The sequence below is a fragment of the Diabrotica virgifera genome, chromosome 7 (assembly GCF_917563875.1).
Source record: "Diabrotica virgifera virgifera chromosome 7, PGI_DIABVI_V3a".
Lineage (NCBI taxonomy): Eukaryota > Metazoa > Arthropoda > Insecta > Coleoptera > Chrysomelidae > Diabrotica > Diabrotica virgifera.
This window is the reverse complement of record NC_065449.1, coordinates 123,401,474-123,417,840: the sequence shown is the minus strand read 5'-3', so window position 1 is coordinate 123,417,840 and position 16,367 is coordinate 123,401,474. Positions and strand designations below refer to the sequence as shown.

The following is a 16,367-nucleotide window of genomic DNA, read 5'->3' as shown; positions in this document are numbered from 1 at the left end:
TCCAGAATATAATATAAATTGTGAATATAATAATATTTAGAAAAAACTTTTATATTATGTCCTAAGGGATCCCTATCCTAGTTCTGTTCTGGGACTTAGTGATGCTAATGATTTAAAAATATTAAACCGGAAAGACAATAATTATTGTGAAACTATTATAGACTCTGACAAACACATTCCCATTCCCACTAGTGTAAATAACATTCTGTTCAAACATACAAAAGTTTTTTCAGGTATAGGACTTGTTGATATGTGCTACAAAATAGCCTTAAGGGATGATGCTATTCTCTGAATTTCTGGTGCTAGAAAAATACCTGCTGCTCATAATTCCAAAGTGAAGGAAACACTTGATGAAATGGTGGCTGAAAAAATTATCGTACCTGTAATTGAGCCAACAGACTGGGTACACCCATAGTAATAGCACCCAAGGCCAACGGCGATATTAGGGTGTGCATTGACCCTCGGTCCTTAAATGTTTATATTAGACGGGAAAATTTTCCAATCCCCACTCAAGATGTTCTGTTTAGCAAACTCTCTGGTGCCAAATATTTCGCATAACTTGATGCTTCTTCTGCAATTTTTGCAAATCCCGCTTATTGATGATAGCTCATTTCTTTGCACAATAGCAACCCCATTTGGCAGATATCGTTTTTTGAGGTTACCATATGGCATTTCTTCAGCACCCGAAATATTCCAAAAAATTATTAAATAAACCTTGGATGGGCTTCCAGGTGTAACTGCATATTTTGATGACATCTTAATTTTTTGAAGATCTCTAGAGGAACATAACAAAAACTTAAACGCTGTCTTAAATAAAATTTCAGAATCTGGCTTGACCTTAAATTTAGAGAAATCAAAATTCTGTGCTAGTCGTCTCAATTTCCTGGGACATGTGCTTAGTGAAAAAGGTGTGGAAGCAGATGAAAAAAGATTTCTTACATTGTAAATATGAAAGCTCCAAAAAATTGTAAAGAACTCCAAAGGTTTCTGGGAATGATCACATACCTTGCAAAATTTATTCCTAACCTCTTGTAACGTATGATTATTCTGTTTGAATGGGGTAGCTTAATAAATGACTAAAGTTTTACAGAAATAGGCTAGCTGGAAATTGAAGAGACTAAACAGTAGGGCTCAGGGAAGGATCAGGCCGTATTTGCACGCCCTAGTAAGACGGTACCTACTGAAATACTTGAATGATAAAGAAAATAAATTAATATAAGGAGTAATGACAAGAAGAGAACTATTGACCAAGAAGATATTCAGAAGTAGTGTTGAGCGCCAGGGAAGGATTGAATAAATTCTTCTCCACGTGACCTATATTGCTGTACCTAACTAATACTATTAATAGATACTATTAAAATGATAGGATAATAAAACATATAAGTATGTACAACCACATTTAATAAAAAAAAAATACCTATAAACCCTATATACAATTTTATACACTAGCTAAATATCCGACGTACTATGGTAGTACACTCCTGTCGATAATGCAGGTTTTACAGTATGAAAAAAACTAATATATGTAATGAATTTATTCTACTAAGGAAGTGATTTGATCTAAATATGCATGTACAAACTAATTATTACTGTAGAATACAAGATTGGCTGACAATCCCGTATCTGATCGGAAGTGACAACCTGACAATATCTGGTGAATGGAATAAATATTATTGAGTAGGAAATAAACCCTTCGATAGTGTGCACAGTATCGTCCCAGATAGTTTACAATCCTGAGATTATTTTAAATACCTGATACAATCATGAAAATGAAATATAAAATTCGTTGACAAAAAAAAATTATTGAATATTATAAAGATAATAGGGTTTAAGAAGGTGAATTTATATTATTATTAAGGTTATGTATTTGAGTTATTGAAAAAAAAATTGAAAATTGAAAACTATTATTTAAAAGGATTGAAAATTCAAATTTTATTATAAAAACCTGGCGTTTCTACAAAAGTAGGCCTGTGGCTTCTCCAAAATCCTGGTGAGGTTGATGATGAGAGAGCCAGGTACGTATCCTCCGATCTTCCCAATCCTCGGGAGGTAAGGAACAGCAACACAGAGTATTGACGAGGAGGTACTTGCTAGTGTCGATAGAACTTAGTGTCTATTCCAGAAACGAGAAAAAAAAACATCCAAAACTCTTCCAATCCAAACCCAAAATAATACCAAAATGATTGTTTATTCCATAAATAAATGAAGCATCCAAATGTGACTTAAATTTTGTTATAGTCTCCCTCCAGTGGCTAAAAGAACAGAAAACCTTCTATTAGCTGGTTTTCCTTAAGTATCTAAGAAACAGGGCCTCTATAAAAAGGTGTTTCACCTTATCAGAACTTGACAGAGAAAAAACTACGGAAAAAGTGAGGTTTGATGTATATGTTTTCATTGACCTTGATTCTTCTTGACTGGAAAAAGCCTTTTTAAACGAATATAAGGAAGTATTTGGACAAAAAAAATGTGGATCTTGTAATCAAAGATTACTATATGGAGTTAAATACATGATAGAATGAAAATTATCATTGATTTTCAATTTATTTGAGAGTGAAAATGTAGTTCTAAGAATATTTTTTCCTGTGAGTGTATATTAGAAGTATTGAAAAAGTGATAATTAAAGAATAGCAATGCTTTTCATATGATCTAAATATGGTATTAAAAATAATTTAGATGGTTATTTTTTCTTAGCATGAAAAAGAAATGGCAAACCATAGTTAAGTGATATTTTTTTTCATACATACCCATTGTTTTCTTCAAAAAATATTGGAACCAAAAACTCTTCACAACCCCAAACAAAAAAATAAAAACTTCCTCCAACGTAAATTAATCTTCTTATAACTTATTTCAACCAAAAGGTAGATTCTTACAATGGCCACCGGAGGACTTCTTGATCGGACAAGAACGAAAATTCAAGTGAAGTGCCAGCCGCTATGGCCGATATGACATACACCCCTGCCGGATATCGTCATTGCCAACTGCTAGACTCTAATCTACCAGATATTACCAACTTTATCGTCTATCAACTGCAACCTCTAATACGAGTGCTTGTAAAGTTGGTTGCATACCTAGTTCCCATCGGAATAACATTTTAGTAACGATAGTAGTAACTCATCGTTACATTCCCCCATTACTTGTAAGAAAAAAAAATTGATCCTATGATCAATCTTTTTTTTTTATTATGCATATACATATATATACTCATATAGATACTCCATACAAGTATCCACAGAGAAAAAATCACACGCTGTGGGATCCAACACAGGCGTGACCAAACCAAATTTCTAAAATATAATACGAACCTACGAATACTTCACTACTCTAAACTAACCTACCGTAGGACATCGTCCAAACTCTGATATATATCCTAAAGACCAAGTTGTGTTCAAGTTGATTCAGTAGATTTCTATAAAACCCCAAATTATAGTCAACAAGAACACCATAACAACAATATTCGAATAGAAAACTCAATATAACCTATACGACGACTAACTTACACTTACAGCTGACTCGATCGATCATACCTAACCGCAAATTATGAGTCATGTAAATGGAGTTGTCTTAATGCCCGATATATCTCATATGGTACCAACATACATACTTAAGGTTTATTATAACCCTTTACTAAATTCCATAATTTAGAAAAATTCTATTCTCAAAAAAGTCAAGTGGGACGAGTAGTACAAAATTGTTCTATCGATGGACAACAGATTTAAATAGAGCATATCCAAAGTGAACAATCAGTAGAAATCTCGTAGCCAGTTCCAAAAAGCTAAAACATAGACCATAGTATAAACCAAAATAAATATAAGAGTTATGTATGGACAAGAAAAGAAATTATTGTAGCAAGCCTTTTATCCTAAATTGATCCGACTGTGGACAATAGATTTATATGGAAGCATATCCAAGGTGGAACAATCAGGCAGATTTAATTAGCAACGCTACAACCTAACACTCAATGTGCTAATAATGATTACATATTGGGTAATATGACCCTCACTCAACTGATCATCAGATTTGTATCAGATGCAACGGGAGGTCTACCTAATTAAATGGTAGACATAACAGAAGTTAGCTTACTCTGGGATTCTCTAACTATAGCTATAGCTACAACAAATTTATGGGAATAGCCAGAAAAAGCTAACCAATATTTCGGAATCATCTCTCATGAAATACTTCAAGAAGTCACATATTATTAACTCTTATAAATAAATCCAATTAAGTAAATACTAGAGAACAAGTAAATCAATTTCTAAAGAAACTGCAGATTAAGGAAATGTTCCCTAGTCACGCACAGACAACAGGACGTTGATCCTGACTCTAATTCACATACAAACAAAAATAATGAGTTTTCAGGAAAGCTGATGCTCGAACACAATAATCCCTTGGTGTAGGCAAAAGCTACCATATTTCCATAGGACTGATATCCAAGAAGTTACCATTATTATCAGAACAATAAATTGATAAAACTAAAGGAGAGTAAGTATACAATAGACAGACAAGTTTAAGACTAAGTCTCTATAGAATGATCATAAACTGAACATGGAATAAGAATGCCTAGTGCATGATTAAAATGATGATCAAACATTCTATCATAAAAATTCAGCATCTGAACTAATTAAGGTATGACCCAGGACTAGGCAACTGTGAGCCAGGAAATCCGTCTCCTATCATGTGCACAGTTGATAAGTAATACAAGTTTCGAACCCACGTATTTGCATAGCCAAGCTAGGCAAACCATTTTCCTAAGAAATATTCAATACGGTACATAACGAAATGGCTTCATAGTCTTTATCATAAATTTTTATCTCAATTAACTTAATTAAATTTTGACCAATGAAGTATAACTTTGGAATCACACTGTATACTCAAATTGCCTTTACCAAAACAAATATCATGATGACTTCTTTAGACCACAATAAGCTAATGTACCAAGGAATCATACTAAGCATTGGAATAACTTTCCAGTAGAAACTACAAAATTAAACACAACACCAGATAAACATAATCTAAACCTATTTTGTAGATACACTAATCTACAAGTGATGACATATATAAGCATAATCACATACAAGGTGTTACAGTTCCATACCAGTTCAATAATAAGCCAAATTAAGCTAAATCTCAATAATAACTAATGACATCTAACATACATAGAATATGGAAAGCTAGAAAAATTACTATAATAGATAAAACATAGAGTACCTATCTGGTGACTAAAATCAAAATCCAATCGTTAACCTATTCATTGAACAATCGAGTATTTCTAAAATTTAGAAAGAGGAATTAACTTGATCAATATTGTTAAGTTAATCTTCTTCTTCTGACGACGAAGATGCTAAGTCGTTGACAGTATTATCTGGTAGTAAGTCCTTTATATGAAATCGACCAAGTTTCCTGTTGGACGAACTATCTTTTAGTTCATATATTAAAGGAGAGATTACTTTACTGACAACACATGGGACATATTTCTGACAAAATTTGGCAGAAATAGCATCACCTTTGCTTGACTTAACAAAATTACGTTTTAATACCCGATCACCAACAAAGAATCGCAAATCTCTTTTCCTCAAATTGTATTGACTCTGTGACTTAAGGTAAGAAGATTTTAACTTCTTCCTGATGTCTGCAAATATTGGGGGTAAAGTCTGAAGATCATCTAAACGATGGAGTTTCTCAGAGATCTGAGGGAGATTTGTGGAATTGTCCGAAATTAAACCAAAATAATCATACGTTACATTTGCCCAATTCAAAAAATATTGGAACCAAAAACTCTTCACAACCCCAAACAAAAAAATAAAAACTTCCTCCAACGTAAATTAATCTTCTTATAACTTATTTCAACCAAAAGGTAGATTCTTACAATGGCCACCGGAGGACTTCTTGATCGGACAAGAACGAAAATTCAAGTGAAGTGCCAGCCGCTATGGCCGATATGACATACACCCCTGCCGGATATCGTCATTGCCAACTGCTAGACTCTAATCTACCAGATACAGTCGAACCCGCTTATTGGAATAGCCTTCGTGCCAAGCCAAAGTATTCCTATAACGGGGTTATTCTAATAACCGATCATTGGTGCCTGGTAAAAACGTTTCGGGACCTCAAATTTCTATTCCTTAAAGCGGGATATTCCTTTAACAGGTATTCCAATAAGCGGGTTCGACTGTATTACCAACTTTATCGTCTATCAACTGCAACCTCTAATACGAGTGCTTGTAAAGTTGGTTGCATACCTAGTTCCCATCGGAATAACATTTTAGTAACGATAGTAGTAACTCATCGTTACACTCTCATCTGAAACAGCAGTGCTGAGAAAACTTCTGAGTAATAAGAATGTATGGCAGTGGACTGCTAATGAAACAAGATGTTTTGAAAGGCTTAAAAAACTTATAACGTCAACCCCAGTCCTGTCGTTTTTCAATCCAAATCAAGCCGTCACACTTTCTGTTGATGCAAGTCCTTACGGCCTAGGCGCCATGATAAGCCAAGAAGACCATATTATTGAATTTGTCTCTGTATCACTAACCAGCTGTCAACAAGGATATAATCATATCGAGAAAGAATTATTGGCTGTAGTACATGAATGTGAGCGATTCCATTATTATTTGTTTAATCGTAGGTTCAAGGTAGAAACTGATCACCGTCCGCTAGTAGGATTACTTAAAAAACCATTAGATGAACTCTCTCCCCGAATCCAATGACTAGTTTTTCGACTATTAAGATACGATTTTGAATTATCCTATGTTTCAGGCAAGCTGATGCATGTCCCTGATGCACTCAGCCGTGAACCAATCAACGATATTATCAATACTGATTATCTGGAGAATAACCTGAAGGTGTATTCTGTACTATTCACCAATCCAGACAATGAGGCCAGGCTTATTAAAGCTATTAATGAGGATGTTATTCCACATAAAGTCAAGTTTTCTGCCCTAAATGGCTGGCCAACCCATAAAGCTAATGTTTCAAGTCCTATTAAAGCATACTGGACAATTCAAGATGATACGTATGTTCATAAATACATGCTTTTTTATCAAAACAGACTAGTTATCCCATCTATCCTGAGGGAAGAGTTCTTAGATTTATTACACCGCACTCATCAGGGCATTGTTTCCACCAAAAAATTAGCAAAAGACTGTATACTGGCCCGGTCTATCGGTAGAAGTTGAAAACATTGTGTCAAATTGTTAAACCTGTCAGAAGTATGCAGTCTCAAATCATAGGGAACCCCTGACCCCTCATGAAATTCTAATATTACCTTGGCAAAAAGTAGGCATGGATTTCAAATCTTTAGACAAGGAGGATTTCATTGTCCTTGTAGATTACTACAGCAAATTCACTATTGTCAACAAGTTAGCAAATAAAAGGGGATCAACTGTCTTGTCAACCCTAAAAAATATTTTTCAATCAATGTAATTCCTCAAGCGATCTTTTCCGACAACGGTCCTGCATTTAATTCGTACGAGTTTCAACAATTTGCAAAGAAATATGACATTCTTCTAAACACTTCCAGTTCCAAATATCTCCGCTCAAATGTTATGGTCGAACGAGTCATACAAATAATAAAAGTTTTGTTAACTAAGGCTTATCAGGAAGGTAAAGACCCATTTCTAACAATCCTACAGTACAACATAACTCCCAAATCTGATTTACCTGCTCCATGCCAATTACTAATGGGTCGGAGGTTGAGATCAATAATACCAGTCAAAACTGATGTGCTTAAACCTAACTTTCCAACTGTTGGTGTAAAGAAGGCACTCGAAAAAAGACAATCTAGACAAAGGGTATATTATAATAAAGGAACGAAAAGGCTCCCAACCCTTGAAGTTGATCAACCAATTTAACTTCAAAAAGAAACCAGAGACTGGACACCAGCCGTTGTTAAACACCAATCAAGCCATGGAGATTATATAGTGCAGGCAGGTGATGGCAAATATCGAAGAAACCGATCGTTTCTAAAGCCACTTAACATCAAAAATCACCTTGAAGACCAAAAACAATAACACCCATAAAATCCATGTGGAAAATTCCCCTATTCGATTTTACTTCATTGACTTTGATTCTCCAGTTTCTTGTCCAGTCCTGAATTTTCACTAGATGTTGTTGGAGAATTCTTGCAGCTATGACTGGGCCTTTGTGCTTGACCATTATCGCTTTATCATCTGCAAAGGAAGCTGTGATTGTTTGGTTGCTTACTGGAAGATCAGCTGTGTACATAAGATAAAGAAGTGGACCAAGAACACTGCCCTGTGGTACCCCTGCCTTTATCAATGTGATTTCTGATGTTCTCTATCCGTACCTTACAGTAAAATATCTTTCTTTTAGGTAGGATTCCAGAATAATGTACAGTGTGTGGGGGAGTGATTTTTTTAATTTAAATAGTAGTCCATCATGCCAAACCTTATCAAAAGCTTGACTCACATCTAAGAAAGCAGTCGTGCAGTAACTTTTTTGCTCAAATGCTTAATTGATTTCGTCCACTACTCTGTGGATCTGTTCAATTGTGCTATGATCCTTTCTGAATCCGAATTGGTGTTCAGGAATCAGGTGGTTTTCTTCTATTATGGGAGTCAGTCGGGTTATGAGTAGCTTTTCTAGGAGTTTACCAAGGACTGGTAGTAGGCTGATTGGTCTCTATGATGTTACTTGATTTATTGGTTTTCCAGGTTTTGGCATAAGTTCGGCAACTTTCCATTGGGCAGGGAATTGTCCTAATCGTAGCACCGCGTTGAATATTGTTGTTACTAGCACAATCCCTTTTCTTGGGAGTTCTTTAATAATACTCTGGGCTAATTAGCAAAATACAAGGAAAAGTTATTTACCAGCAATTTTATTGCTGCAATCGAATCTTATTATTGTACGTATTAATAATATAGATATGCAAAGTCCGCAGATAGTGTGCTACTTTTTTTATAAACAAAATGGCGCCCGAAATTCGTGTTTTTTTCAATTTTTGCTCTATAACTCCAAAGATTTTAAATTTAGACCAAAAATGCTCAAATAAAAATTCACCGCAATTAAATTCTACATAGAGACGTGTTTTTTCCGATTTACTTCGAAGAAAACTTTCCCCGGAAAAAGCGGGTTTTTCCAACAAAATCTTTAATTTTCAACTAAACTTTTAGATAAGTAATTGTTAATCAATAATTAAATAACTTGGTAACGTAAAAGCCCTTTCCGTATATATTATAATTCCAGAAGTCTATGGAAATTGAGTGAACAGTTTAGCAACAATTAAAATGTTAAATAAAAATTTATGGTCGCTATAATAACGACAATAATTGTGATGCATAAGAATAACTATGATTTTTTCATAAAAAGACACTATACCTATCTAATGTACTTTACAGAATTGAAATTGGACTATTTAAGCGGCCTCAGAAATATTTTAAAGTTATAAACAATTTTTTGGTTTATAAACAAATCTCGGGAAATATTAAACTAAATTAAATTGTGAAAACGTTATTCGAAAGACAGCGGCAGGACGCTTCGTTTAAAAGAAAAAAAGTTTAATTATGACGAGTGGTTCCTGAGACACAACCGGTCAAAATTGACCGGAAATTACGGCAAAGATATAAACAATAGGATCATAATTTTCAAACCATCACCTTTTTATTTTTGTCTTTTTTCTCCACACCAATTTTCTTATCTTTAAAATCCTCATAACATATATTATTATAATAAAAACTATCGATAATACGTGTGAAAATTGCCAAAAATAGCAAAATTCCAATCAAAAATTAGGTTGAAGAAAATGTAACCCTCAAAGTTCAAAATCGGTATACGTTAACAAAATGCATTTTATCGGCTTCCCATATAGCAATTTCCTTCATTCTTTTTTTGTTCCCTAATATCTCGAGTAGAGCCATCGAACTAACGCATTATTAAATGTCAAACTTGCTTTTGTTTTGTTATAATAGATTAATTTATTTATAAGAACAGAAAATTACATTTTTTTCCAGTTATAGGCTTTTTTTTAGATATACTTACTACAAGTGTACCTTTTAAAGTTAAAAACATAAATATTCTCATTTGAAAGCAGTATAATTATTTAAACAATTTTTATTTAAACAAATTAAAATATTGTGTTATAATAAATAAATAAATTTATTATAACAAAAAAAGCAAGTTTGACATTTAATAATGCGTTAGTTCGATGGCTCTGCTCGAGTTACTTGGGAACAAAAAGAGAATGAAGGAAATTGCTCCATGGGAAGCAGAGAAAATGCATTTTGTTAACGTATACCGATTTTGAACTTTGAGGGTTACATTTTCTTCAACCTAATTTTTGATTGGAATTTTGCTATTTTTGGCAATTTTCACACGTATTATCGATAGTTTTTATTATAATAATATATGTTATGAGGATTTTAAAGATATGAAAATTGGTGTGGAGAAAAAAGACAAAACTAAAAAGGTGATGGTTTGAAAATTATGATCCTATTGTTTATATCTTTGCCGTAATTTCCGGTCAATTTTGACCGGTTGTGTCTCAGGAACCACTCGTCATAATTAAACTTTTTTTCTTTTAAACGAAGCGTCCTGCCGCTGTCTTTCGAATAACGTTTTCACAATTTAATTTAGTTTAATATTTCCCGAGATATTCTATTTGTTTATAAGCCAATAAATTGTTTATAATTTTAAAATATTCCTGAGGCCGTTTAAATAGTCCAATTTCAATTCTGTAAAGTACATTAGATAGGTACAGCATCTTTTTATGAAAAAATCATAGATTCTTATGTATCATAATTATTGTCGTTATTATAGCGACCGTAAATTTTTAATTAACATTTCAATTGTTGCTAAACTTTTCATTAAATTTCCATCGGCTTCTGGAATTATAATATATTCGGAAATAGCTTTTACGTTACCAAGTTATTTAATTATTGATTAACAATTACTTATCTAAAAGTTTAGTTGAAGATTAAAGATTTTGTTGGAAAAACCCGCTTTTTTCGGGGAAAGTTTTCATCAAAGTAAATCGGAAAAAACACGTCTCTATGCAGAATTTAATTGCGGTGAATTTTTATTTGGGTGTTTTTGGTCTAAAGTTAAAATCTTTGGAGTTATAGAGCAAAAATTAAAAAAAACACGATTTTCGGGCGCCATTTTTTTTATAAAAAAAGTAGCACACTATCTGCGGACTTTGCATATCTATATTATTAATATATACCATCATAAGTTTCGATTCCAGCAATAAAATTGCTGGTAAATAACTTTTCCCAAAAATGGCCTATTCTCCGATAATCAGCCCAGACTATAAGCCTTTGATCAGATCAAACCCTGGAGCCTTATCTGGATTTAAGTTTCTTCTGATTATCTTATGTACCTCTTTGACTTTAAAGAGTTTTGGAATTTGGGACATTTGATATGGAGCTTCAAGAGTTTTTTTGATTTTAGCTTCTATTTCAGGCGTATTTTGCGATGGAAAAGGTTGAAAGACTTCCTCCAGATATTCTCGGAAGGTATTTGCTTTTTTCTCGTCAGTGCGTGCCCATGTTCGGTCTCTTTTACGAATCGGAGGAATTTGTTCATTTTGTCTTTTTAAGTTCTTAACCGCTTTCCATAACGAATAGTCTGTATCTTCTGTACTTGTCAGATTTTCTAAGTATTCGTTAAATGATGCATTATTTATATTGCTAATAAGCTCTTTCAATTCTCTAGAAGCTTTTTCATAATTTATCCTGTTTGTCGGGTATCTATTACGCTGCCAAATCCTTCGGAGTTTTCTTTTTTCAGCTATTTTATTTTTTATTATTACTGGGCAGTGTTGATTTTTTTGTGATTTGATATTTCTTGTGTTGCGTTTTTAGCAGCAGTGTGGATGAAGTTTGTTAATTGATTTACTGCAGTTTCAATTTCTGCATTAATTTGGTTTCTATATTGTTCTTAATTGATATTCTTGTTGAACAGCATTACAGGAAGTTCTTTTTCTATAATTGTGGCACTAACTTGTGCTGTTATTGGTGTGTGATCAGAATAAAGGTCTAGATTTGATTCTACATTTAGGTAACCAGCTCCTATGCCTTTAACTATGAAGAAATCAAGTAGGTCTGGTATTTAAGCTGGATCCTTAGGCCAGTACGTTGGAGTGTATGTAGATAGGTAACTCAATTGTAGTTCTTGGATGATGTTATATAGTACTCTACCTCTACCTGGCGCTGTTAGTCTTGAGCCCCATGCTATGTTTTTCGCATTGTAATCACCTCCTGCTAGGAACCTGTGACCTAAAGACAAGAAGTATTCTTTCATCTCTTGTTTATTTGGTGGGTAATTTGGTGGGAAGTATGCCGCTGATACTGTTAATGGACCTAGCCAATCTTCAATTACAATACTGGTTGCTTGTATAAAGTTTTTACTGAATTTAGGTAACTCATAGTGTTTAACTTGGGGTCTAATGAGTACTGCCGTTCCTCCTCTGGCTATCCTGTCAGCTTCTGGATGTGTTGTGAGGTACATTAAATAATTTTTAATATTAAAGTAAGAACTACTGTTAAAGTGGGATTCTGATATTAGAAGAATGTCAATGTCGTTGTGCGCAAGAAATACTCCTACTTCTTGTTTGTGTTTGGCAAGGCCGTTTGCATTCCAAAGGGCAATTTTATACAATTGGGCCATTTCTAATTAAGAGATTAGTTAGTTGTGTGAGTTGTTCTCTAAGTGATTTTATTTCTGCTGCCATTTGGTTCATTATTTGTTGTTGGTTTGTAATTGTATTTTGAAGAATGGATAATATATTATTGTCACTGGCAACTTGCGCATATGTTGGCCTGTATTGTTGTTGGGCTGTTGGAGCAGCTTGTACATTTTGTGGAGTAGGTTGTTGTGGGATCTGTGGATTTGTTTGTTTCGGGATCGTTTGGTGTGATTGGGTTACAGGCATAAGCTGCTTTTTTTGTTGTTGTTGTTGTCGTTGTGTTTGTAATGCTACTGGTACTATGTTTTCATTTGGGAAACGTCTTTTGATTATTTCTTGGTATACTTTGCAGATTTTTGCAGTGGCAGGATGGTTTCCACTGCATAATGTGCATTTTGGATTTCTACCGTCATCTTTTTTCTTTTCACATGTTTTGTAGTCGTGCTTTCCAGCGCATTTGTAGCATCTCATTGGGCGTGTGCAGTTGCTTTTAGTGTGTCCATAGCAGCAACATCTCATGCATTGTACCAGTTTGGATTTTTTCTTGGGTTCCTCGAATTTTATTACTGCATTTAGCAGTAAGGTGATATTAAATATCTCATTATTATTTTCCTTCTTTCCAACGTCAATGAAGGAAAGATTTTTTGGGGAACCTTGCTGGTTTTTTAAGTATCCGCTGTTTATACTGTGCACCGTGTGTCCTTTTTCCTGTAATGCAGTTTTTATTTCATTAAGATCAGTGGTATGGTGCAGGTTACGTAGGCAGGCAAAATCCAAAAATTAAGATTGTCACTAGAAATATTAAAACTTTAAACAGTTAAAAACAAAGTATTTCACTTTGGCAAACAGTTCTCTAGATTCTTGACGGTCGGCGTGTTCTTCTAGTTGTTTGATAAGAAGTGCTTATTAAACACAACAAAACATCTGTTAAGCGACTTTCCACAACGCGTTGGAGTTCTCAGTCACTGCGCACTATGCTGGCTGCAGTTAAAGTATTGGCAGAATATTTTTATAGTGTTGTTGCTTCAACTGATTAATTCTCTCATCAACAAGAAAATTTATACACCAGAGGTACTGCACATAACCTTATGTCCGCTTTGTGCAATTAAAGGCATAACCGTTGATCAATCATGACCAAAATAGGGGCACTTTGTCTTTATATTGAAGAAAAACTTAATCATATTATAAATAAAGTAATACATAGATTTTGCCACGACAAAATATGAGGACGACGACATTCCCACCTAAAAACTAATTCGACGTAGAAAACGAATGGATAGTGAGTTAGCTACCTATATAAGACTTACACTTCGAGCAGAACTTCAAAAAGATAATATTATGTTAAAATGTTTTGATATTCAATGTTGAACTCGAAACCAGATCAGTCCAATATGCCAATATGGCTTCATTGTTCGAGGCTGTGCAGACACACACTTTGCTTTTCCACGAACAGTGTACAGTTGAAATTAGCTGTTTGAACATTTTGTGACTTTTACCATGAAGAGGTATCAGAAGAACCTCCTGCTAGAAATACCAAGGCTCAGAAGACTTTTACAAGCGGCCAATATTACAGCATCTAAATGGTTAGCTGCAGACTTTTTAAAATTCATTTTAGAATGGGATTTTATGGAATCTCTCCCAAACTTAATGGTCGCCTTAAAATTGTTTATGACCATTTTTGTATCGGTTGCTTCATATGAGAGGAGTTTTGAGAAGCTAAAGTCAATCAAGAATTACTTGCGAGAAACAATGACGTCAACAAGGCTAAATAACCTAGGTTTATTAACTATCGAACGGAGCGGTCAATGTTAGGAGAATGGAGCGGTCAATGTTAGGAATAACTTTGCGAGACAAAATCAAAAACGAAGAAATCAGGAGAAGAACAAAGGTGACTGACGTCATCGAAAGGATAGCCAGGTTGAAGTGGAGATGGGCAGGACACATAGCCAGAACGACATATAGGCGATGGACGAAGAGGTTACGGGAATGGAGGCCAAGATAAGACAAGAGAAGCGTCGGTCGATCGCCTACAAGATGGACTGACGACTTAACACAGCTAAAAAAAACTGGATCAGAGCGGCGCAGGATAGATGGGGTTGGAAATGAGGGGAGGAGGCCTATGTTCAGCAGTGGACTTTTGAGGCTGGATGATGATTAACTATCGAACATGAAGCAACACAAAACATAAATATAGAAAATGTAATTTCAGAGTTTGTCGCTAGTAAAGCTAAAAAATATTTTAATTCATTCACATAGTGTAAACCAAAAAAGTAAATAAACTTATATAGAACTGCCGGGAACTAGATAGTGGTAGCACAAGATAGGGAGACATGGAGAAACTTAAAAGAGGCCTATGTTCAGCAGTAGACGATAGCGGTTAGACGATGATGATGATGATGATGATAATATACTATTTACTGCAGTTTCGTTAGCTATAATTCTTAATTTTTTTATTATTCAAAACATAGGTTTATCGGATTTTCGTTGATTTTAACAATCTTTATTTTTAGGATTTGGGGTGACACCATCGATTACCGCCCCGGGTGTCACCTCCGCTAGCTACGCCACTGTGTGTGAACCCTTGAAACAACGGGGGTTTTACTTTTTCCAATTAAGAGTGGTTTTTCTTTGTCCCCTATCATGTTGGTGCAAAATAGTATTGTGATTCTTTCTTTGGAAGCCTTATCTCCAGTGCATCTTTCTCCTTTCAGGGTATAAATTTTGTTGGGTAGGGCTCTAAAAAATAATCCCTTCTCATATGTATTAAAAATATCTCGCGGAGAGTATCCTTTAATTAAAGTGAGCAGTTTTTCCTTCCAGTCAGAAACCACTAACAAATCTACAGCAGCTACTTCGCCACATATGGATTTGAACGAAATATTATGTCGCTTACAAAATTTCTCGAGCCATCCACAAGAAGCTTTCATATCAACACTTAGCTTCCTTGCAATTTCTATTGCTTTTTCTTGGATAATTTTACCAGAAACGGGAATATTTTTAGATCTCACTTTACAAAACCAATCGAACACAATTTGGTCTAATTCAGCACCATCGGGTTTCAAAAATTTTCTTTTGGCTTCCAGGTTTCCGCACTCAGAAAATTGATTAATTAAATAACTTTTATGTTTCAAAATTTCACTGGCTTGAGTTTTTCCAATTCCAAATTTTTCTGCCAACTTTCTAACACTCGACTTATGCATCTCTGCATAATGAACCATATCGACTTTTCTCTCAAACTTAAAAACTTCCTTTTGGTGGACGCCATGTTATTTACGTTGCAAAACCTTTAAAACTAAAATTATTTCAGTTACTTTAATTTTATATAGGTCGATATTCAGATAAAATCTATTGCAAAACTTAATCCGAAAATAACAAAAATTAACTTGAATTTTTGAATATGCTTCATCTGCTATTTCCGTTAAAATTGTATTCTAGACAAAACACAATAACGTTATTATAAAATTTAATGTTCCTGGTACATATCGGCATTCTTTTCATCGGCTGACACAGGACATTAATAAAATTTATTATTTCACTTGCTTTGCTTAACACAGTTTGTTAATGTGAAGCGGAAACATCAAACTTTTATTACTTGGTGCCGATAACCTAAACATTTGTAATATCAAATATCACTCATGGACATCTGTATTGATTTGAAATAATAAATCTAGGTAGTTCTATAACATAATATCGATCGTGTAAAAGCCAAAGGGCGTAACCCTAAAAA

The 16,367-nt window shown here is 34.2% G+C and overlaps 1 protein-coding gene and 1 long non-coding RNA gene across 2 annotated transcripts in view; one reads left to right on the top strand and one right to left on the bottom strand.

Annotated features, from left to right (window-relative positions):
* The window catches only part of LOC114342542 (ras-related and estrogen-regulated growth inhibitor), a 603,448-nt gene that overhangs the window by 65,429 nt on the left and 521,652 nt on the right, over positions 1-16,367 (top strand). The window lies entirely within an intron of this gene.
* On the bottom strand, positions 1,385-5,989 carry LOC126888384 (uncharacterized). The gene is made up of 2 exons (XR_007699532.1): positions 2,745-5,989; positions 1,385-2,252 (listed from the first exon to the last, which is right to left on the bottom strand). It is a non-coding gene; the product is annotated as an uncharacterized LOC126888384 (long non-coding RNA).